Raw genomic sequence first — 8,543 nt, 5'->3', positions numbered from 1 at the left:
GCAGGGAAGGAGTGCCTGCTGTGTGTGGCAGGGGAGGTACCCACCCACCTTCTGCATGTGCTGGGGGTTCCCTGGACTCCAGAATACTCCTCCCCATGGTCCTGAGCCAACCCTCAGGGTCTGGATGTGTTTTTTTTCCAAGTCTGTTCTCCAGGGAATGAACACACGTGGCAGGATGCAACAGTGGGCGAAGACCACTCAGTGTGTATCTGTGTGTGTTGGGGAAGGCTGATGGAGCTTGTGTTGTGCTGTGTCCACACCCACAAGTGTGATGTTGTCCTTCTTTGTGAGAACAGAGGCGAGTGGGGACAGGAGGGGTGAGGGGCCATGAGCCAAGATGCCCCCCAGTTTCCCAAGCAGCTCCCCACAAAGTCTGGGAATTCTAAATTTAAGCCCAGGCTTTATGAAGATTTATTTGTTACCTCGAAGGTTAGAACATGTTTTGTATCACAGCTTGTTAGTTTGATTGATAACTTTTACGTGTTTAGACAAAGGGTATGTGGGCCTTGCATTCTTGCCCTGGGCCCTGTAAATGTCAGGGCAGCATTGTCTATGGTAGATAATGAGCCATGAATTCAGAGAAGGAAGAGATCGTGGTGGGCTGGTGTGAGCTGTCGAGAAGGGCTTGGTGAGAATTCACGCCGGTCATGGTATCTTAGGCTAGGAGGAGACAGCTGAAGTTCTGCCAGCTCAAAATGTCAAGTAGCTTTTATTCAGGCTCACGTAAGGGAAACCACTAACCTAGTACAGCGCTCTGATTTTACGATAGAAAAACCCAGGGAGGTTCGGAGATAGTAACGGAGTTGGGTCTGACCCCAAGGTCCCTGGCTGGCAGTGTGCCTTTCCACTTTTCCATTTGCTTCAACTGGCCAGCTAGGAAGGAACAGTGGTTTTGGAAAAACAAGACCGTGAGGAAGTTCAAAGAGGGGCTGAGAGGAGACTGAAGCTCCCAGAGTGCCTCCCTTCTGTCTGTCTGGAAACACAGCCTCAAGTAGCTGCCTTTGGAATCTCATACCTGATCTTTAAAGCTAATGTGGATTGTGTATCCTGTTCTCTAATGAATCAGAGATTCAACAAATTAGAGATCAAGCTTTGGAATTAGACTGGGGGTAGAACTTAGACTGGAGAAGGCAATGGCACCCCACTCCAGTACTCTTGCCTGGCAAATCCCATGGACGGAGGAGCCTGGTAGGCTGCAGACCATGGGGTCGCTAAGAGTCGGACACGACTGAGCGACTTCCCTTTCACTTTTCACTTTCATGCATTGGAGAAGGAAATGGCAACCCACTCCAGTGTTCTTGCCTGGAGAATCCCAGGGACGGAGGAACCTGGTGGGCTGCCGTCTATGGGGTCACACAGAGTCAGACACGACTGAAGTGACTTAGCAGCAGCAGCAGAACTCAGATGCTGCCCATTAATTGATGACTTTGGCTTCCCCGGTGGCTCAGATGGTAAAGAATCTGCCTGCAATGCAAGCGACCCCGGTTCATTCCCTGGGTCAGGAAGATCCCCTGGAGAAGGGAATGGCTACCCACTCCAGTATTCTTGCCAGGAGAATCCCATGGACAGAGGAGCCTGGTGGGCTACAGTCCATGGGGTCCCAAAGAGTTGGACACAACTGAGTAACACGTTCACTTTTTCGTTTTTGGCCAAGTTGTGGAAATTTTGAACCTCAGTTTCCTCATCTATAAACTGGGAGCGGTTAACGCTAGGGTCCACGTGAAGAGTAAATGCCATAACGTATATCAAGTATGCCTGGTGCTTGATGGGTGTTGGCTGATGAACTTTCTCCCGTATCCATGGGAACAGGAGTTCCCTAAAGAAATCGTCATTTGTGGTCTGGTCACAAGGCTCTGCATTGTCCGTCAGAACCTCAGGATGGTATTACATGGTGTTTAGAATGTACATTGCGATGTATTTACTCGCTTTGGAAGGTGATATGGCAGCAACAGCTGAATTTTGAAGAACTAATGACATGTTAACTTAGGACGAACACAGAGCAATGCTGAGTCCTGGTAAATTTACTGTGCAGCCACTCACAATCAGTTGAGATTCTTGGATGAAGGGCACACTTTCCTTTCCAGAGTTCCAGTCTATTTTTGTCAGCAAGGAGAAGTGATATGGCTTATTTTGTAATAATTCTTGTAATCCTATGATGAAATGCATGTTCTAAATCTACTAATCAGTTGACGAAGACATAGTATTGTGCTTTTCTGGGTATTTAGAGGGAATATCTAAGTTGCTGCGAAAGCCATGGGATGGTTTATATGTTGTGCAGAAAAATCAGAAAGAGTCCTTTGACAGTTTTTTTTTTTAAACTAACAAATATATATGAAATTTATGAGTCTTAAAATGAAATCAGTGAAAATATACACATTTAGTGGTCAATATGTTCTCCCTTAAGGGCATTATGAATTTTAGAAAAAATGGAACTTTAACTTGTATCAAGCTATCGCTTTTAAAAAAGGCATTTTATTTATTTTTTATTTTTTTTTAAGAATATAAGGTTTATTGTTACAATTTATTCTGAAACTGTTGGTTCAGTTTGCTATATGTAAAAACGGGAATGTAATTTTTTAATTTTTTAAAAGTCATATATTTGTTTCTTTTTGGCTCTGGGTCTTCGTTGCTGCCCGCAGGCTTTCTCTAGTTGTGGTACGCAGGCTTCTCATTGTGTTGGCTTCTCTTGTTGCAGAGTGCAGGCTCCAGGTGTGCATGCTAGTTGCTCCACAATATGTGGGATCTTCCCAGATCAGGAATCGAACTGGTGTCCTCTGCACTGTAAGGCATTCTTAACCACTGGACCACCAGGGAAGCCCCGGTGATGTCATTTTTAAATTTACACAAAGCCTGAAGAGTTTGCTTCTTAATTTTCTCAGCACATAAAGAATGTAATGAAATCATTTTTATGTTGTTACTGAACTAGTTTTCATTGCTATGTTTTAAGTGAAATATATTTAATTATGATGGCTTAGGTGAGTAATTATATGGAAGTTGTCAGAGACCAGTATTCTGACCATTTACTTATCTCTAGATATTACACTAAAATGGCCATGTCACCTCAGCTTTGGGGAGAAAACATGGCAAAGCAGTAGAGCATAAAGAAAATAATATTGATTGATTGATTGATTGATCTGGCTGTGCTGGGTCTTCACTGCAGCACACAGGATCTTTAGTTGCAGTATGCAAACTCTTAGCTGTAGCATGTGGGATCCAGTTCTCTGACCAGGGATCAAACCCAGGCCCCCTGCATTGGGAGCTCAGAGTCTTAGCCACTGGACTATCAGGGAAGTCCCCAAGTTATCACTGTTTGCTGCAAGTAACAGAATTGCTTTCCCCCAACTCCCCGCTCCTCCTTTTGGAGTTTTCTTGATCCTTTTCACCCATTTCATCCACACCCCATCTCATATCTCAGATAGCCTCCAAGACTGGTTTTCGGTTGTTCACTTGGTTTTAGATTCCACCTATAAGTAAGATCATATGCTCGTGTCTTTTTCTATCTGACTATTTCACTTGGTCTTCCCTGGTGGCTCAGATGGTAAAGAATCTGCCTGCAATGCAGCAGATCCGGGTTCAATCCCTGGATCAGGAAGATCCCCTGGAGAAGGAAATGGCAACCCCCTCTAGTACTCTTGCCTGGAAAATCCCATGGACGGAGAAACCCGGCAGGCTACAGTCCATGGGGATTGCTAAGAATTGAACACAACTGAGCGACTTTACTTTCACTTTTCATTTCACTGAGTATAACACCCTCAAGTTCTATCCATGTTGTCACAAATGGCAAGATTTCATTCTTTTTTCTAAAGACTGAAATAAATAAATATATCAATGTATATGTATAAATCTCTCATGTTTTCTTTGCCCATCTATCCATCAGTGGACAGTTAGGCCGTTTCCCTGTCTTGGCTATTCTGAACAATATTGCAACAGACATAGTTTTGAATGAGTCTTTTCATTTTCTTTGGATAAATACCTAGAAGTAGACATGCTGGATTGTATGGCATTCCTATTTGCAAGTTTCTGAGGAAGCTCCATACTGTTTTCCATAGTTGCACTCTGGGGAAGCCAGTATAGAACATTTTAGTGGAAGAATGGGGGCCTTTCAGAATCTGTGTCATGTGGATGGTCTCATTTTATTACTATAGTCATTCAATGAATTCAACAAATGTTTGGGGAAGGAGATTTCTGAGAAGGGGAATAAATAGAGCAAGGGCCCTAGGTAAATATATATCTGGAACATTCAAGGGACAGGAAGGAGGCCAGTGTGGCTAGAGTGTGTAGTCAAAGGAAGAGAAATATAAGATGAACTTGGAAGGTTAGTAGAGAGCCAGATCATGCAGGGCCTTGGAGGTTGTTGTATGGACTTTTCTTTCTTTGAATAAGATGGGGATTCATTGGAGGGTTTGGATAGCAGAGAGTGCTTTCAATATTTTTCTTTGTTTTTAGTCTTCAAAAATTTTATGATGGTGTATCTTGGCATGAATTTCTTTGGGTGTATCCTGTTTGGGAATTTCTCACTGATTCTGTCTTTGGTCATTTGCATTTTTTGCTACTGAGCCCATTCAATGAGCTTTTTAATTGAATTTTTCCAGCAAAATATTTTTCAATTGATTTTTTTTATCATCTATTTCTTTTCTGTCTTCATTTTTTCATCTGTTGCAAGAGTGCTTCTAATTGTTCACTGGAGCATTTTTATGATGGCTGCTTTAAAATCTTGCACAGATTCTTGTCTTTTCTCACTGAAGTGAGATGACATGCTCCTGGTTCTTGGGGGATGAGAGTGATGTTTTCATACATTCTGGACTCTTTTTTCTAGTTCCTCTTTAAATCTTCTACCTTGGCTGTTATTAACAGTTTCCCATTTGGTGAAAGTCTGGGCACCAGCCTCAGTCTGTGGACACTTTACCCCTGGGCTGGGAGGGAGAGGGAGGGGCATCCACTCTTTATTGGAGGACAGGGCATAGTCCACACTGGCACGGGGCCCAGGGCAGAGAGGAAAGGGTGTGATTTACTTGTGGTATTGATCTCAGGTGGCCTTGGCCTGCAACGGCTTGGAGCGGAGCTTGGGTTCCCAGCCAGAGGTTGAGGCTGGGTCACTGTGGAGAAAGCACCAGATCCTAGCCACTAGTCCAGTGGTCAGTGACAAGGGCCCTGGCCCTTTGGCTTTGCAGAAAAGAATTCCCACAAAGATGGAAAGCAGTGAAGCAAGTATTTATTTAGAGGAAAAAAAGAGTACAGTGTGTGTGGGTAGACACACGGGCAGAGTCAGAGAGAGACTTGTGGAGTCTTGCCCTCGTAGTGGTTTCAGTTCAGTCGCTCAGTCGTGTCCGACTCTTTGCAACCCCATGGACTGCAGCAAACCAGGCCTCCCTGTTCATCACCAACTCCCAAAGTTTACTCAAACTCATGTCTATCGAGTCGGTAATGCCATCCAATCATCTCATCCTCTGTTGTCCCCTTCTTCTCCCACCTTCAATCTTTCTCAGCATCAGGGTCTTTTCAAATGAGTCAGTTCTTTGCATCAGGTGGCCGAAGTATTGGAGTTTCAGCTTCAGCATCAGTCTTTCCAATGAATATTCAGGACTGATCTCCTTTAGGATTGACTGGTTGGATCTCCTTGCAGTCCAAGGGACTCTCAAGTGTCTTCTTCAACACCACAGTTCAAAAGCATCAATTCTTCAGCACTCAGCTTTTTTTATAGTCCAACTCTCACATCCATACATGACTACTGGAAAAACCATAGCTTTGACTAGTGGTTTGAATTACTTTAATGGGGCATTTCTTCTGGGTTTCCTTTGGCCAATCCTTTTGATTTGCTTGGTTCCCAGTCCATGTTTCGATTATCTCAGGATCCTCCCATATGTGCCCACACACCTCTTAACCAAGATGGATTTTACCCAAAAGGCGCCTGGGTAGAACGTCCCTTGACGTAACTCCCCTTTGACCTCCACGGAGCCTCTTCTGAGCATGTGTGGTCAGGGCGGTCTCCTGGCTTTGAGAATAAGAACTATGTGGTCTGGGCGGGTCCCAGCCACCTCGCCTTAACTGTCCCGCTCTTCTTGTCACGCAGTTTCCATCCGCAGGGACTGAATCTTCCATCGCTTTACCCTGGGGAGAGCCATCCGCCTCTTGCCTCAGTGTATGGAGTAGCGCGGGTACTGTCAAAAGCACCGTGTCCTGCTCAGCTTCCTCTTTCCTGATCCTTTGGGTACAGACAGCAGTCACTTCATGGGGCTTTTATTTCGTCTACTCCTTTTGTTAGTGTTTCTCTGTGCTTCCATACCTGTGCCCTGTGGCCACGGGGAATCGGTTTAACTTGTGAGGGAAATAGAGCGACATCTGCTGGACACAGCGTGAACTGCTAGCTCAAGGTAGTTCACGATTATTAAATGGTGCTACATTCCTCTCTATTACGTTAATTTCTTTGTGACGCTGAGGTTTTTAGCTTTTGCAGAAAGAAAAGCAAGTACTGCACGATAATTAATGTGGAGTGTCCAATCTGATTCCTAAAGTTCAAAACGTTTTGCAGTGCCCAACAGGCAGGCACACACATCCCACTAATAAGTGTGGTTATGTGAGAATGAAATAAAAATATTTTTTCCTTGAATTTATATATTTTTTCCAAGCGATATAAATCATAATTAAGTCGTTTGAACACATGCTGCTTAACACATTATTGATCGGGAGGTTTTTGCGGAAACGAATGCCCGTGGCCAACAATTTTGTTATGTAAATGAATATTGAAACACTCCAGTCAGTAATGTTTGGGTAACAAAAGACGTATTAATTCATCTTTGGTCATTTTGCCTGAGGGGTGCCATGAGAAAAATCAGAAGCGCTGAAGGCATTGAGAGAGTTTGGGGACCTCTGACTTAAGGATGAATTCCTCCTGCTTTCTCTATTTCTTCCAAGTAATGAATCACAACCTGCATGGGGTGCCGTTGTGTGCATAGAACTAGGAAATCCTCAGACTTAAGTCTTCATCTCACTTATGACAAACACTGTCTCTGCCTTGTCCTCCCCCAAGTTCCCTCATAACCTTAAAACTCAAACCTAAGTCTCTCTGTCCCCAGTTCTCATGGCACATGGACTACACCATCACCATCTGTTGTAACTTGGGTCTTTAAAGCCAAGAGGAAACACGTGTCTCGGCTCCCCCAGAGACTTGTTTCTAAAAGGAGGCAGGCCATTCGGGTCACCAGAAGACTTGGCTTGGGTGTTCATCATTTTGCCGATACCCCCTCCTCATGGGTAATTCTTGACAGATGTTGTTCAGTCGCTCAGTTGTGTCCAACTCTTTGCGACCCCATGGACTGCAGCACACCAGGCTTCCTTGTCCATCACCATCTCCTGGAGCTTGCTCAAACTCACGTCCATTGAGTCAGTGATGCCATCCAACCATCTCATCCTCTGTCGTCTCCTTCTCCTCCCACCTTCAATCTTTCTCAGCATCAGGGTCTTTTCAAATGAGCCAGCTCTTCACCCCAGGTGGCCCAACTATTGGAGTTTCAGCTTCAGCATCAGTCCTTCCAATGAATATTCAGGGTTGATTTCCTTTAGGATTGACTGGTTTGATCTCCTTGCAGTTCAAGGGACTCTCAAGAGTCTTCTCCAGCATGACAGTTCAAAAGCATCAATTTCTTCAGTGCTCAGCTTTCTCTATGGTCCAACTCTCACACCCATACATGACTACTGGAAAAACCGTAGCTTTGTCTATAAGGACCTTTGTTGGCAAAGTAATGTCTCTGCTTTTTAGTATGCTGTCTAGGCTTGTCCTAGCTTTTCTTCCAAGGGTAAAGTGTCTTTTAATTTCATGGCTGCAGTCACCATCTGCAGGCTGGTGGACGATAGTCCATATGCTACGCTATGTTATGCTAAGTCACTTCAGTCGTGTCCGACTCTGTGCGACCCCATAGACAGCAGCCCACCAGGCTCCCCCATCCCTGGGATTCTCCAGGCAAGAACACTGGAGTGGGTTGCCATTTCCTTCTCCAATGCGTGAAAGTGAAGTCGCTCAGTCGTGTCCGACTCCTAGCGACCCCATGAACTGCAGCCCACCAGGCTCTTCCATCCATGGGACTCTCCAGGCAAGAGTACTGGAGTGGGGTGCCATTGCCTTCTGCGACGATAGTCCATAGGGTTGCAAAAATTAGGACATGACTGAAGCAACTTAGCGTGCATCTAACATGTAACTATGTAACAGCCCTGTGTGTATGTGTGTGTGTGTGTGTGTGAAGTTGCTTTAGTCGTGTCTGTCTCTTTGCGACCCTATGGACTGTAGCCCGCCAGGCTCCCCTGTCCATGCAATTCTCCAGGCAAGAATAGTGGAGTGGGTTGCCATGCCTTCCTCCAGGGGGTCTTCCTGACCCAGGGATCGAACCCACATCTCTTACATCTCCTGCATTGGCAGGCAGGTTCTTTACCACCAGCACCATCTGGGAAGCCCCGTAACAGCCCTATAGAACATGTAACTATAGAACCGCTCTATATAGAAGATAAATATACAATAGGCACATAGCGGTAACAGCTCTAGTTTGCACTGC

Source organism: Bos mutus, chromosome 12 (genome assembly GCF_027580195.1).
Source record: "Bos mutus isolate GX-2022 chromosome 12, NWIPB_WYAK_1.1, whole genome shotgun sequence".
NCBI classification, from domain to species: Eukaryota; Metazoa; Chordata; class Mammalia; order Artiodactyla; family Bovidae; genus Bos; species Bos mutus.
This window is presented reverse-complemented; position numbering follows the sequence as displayed.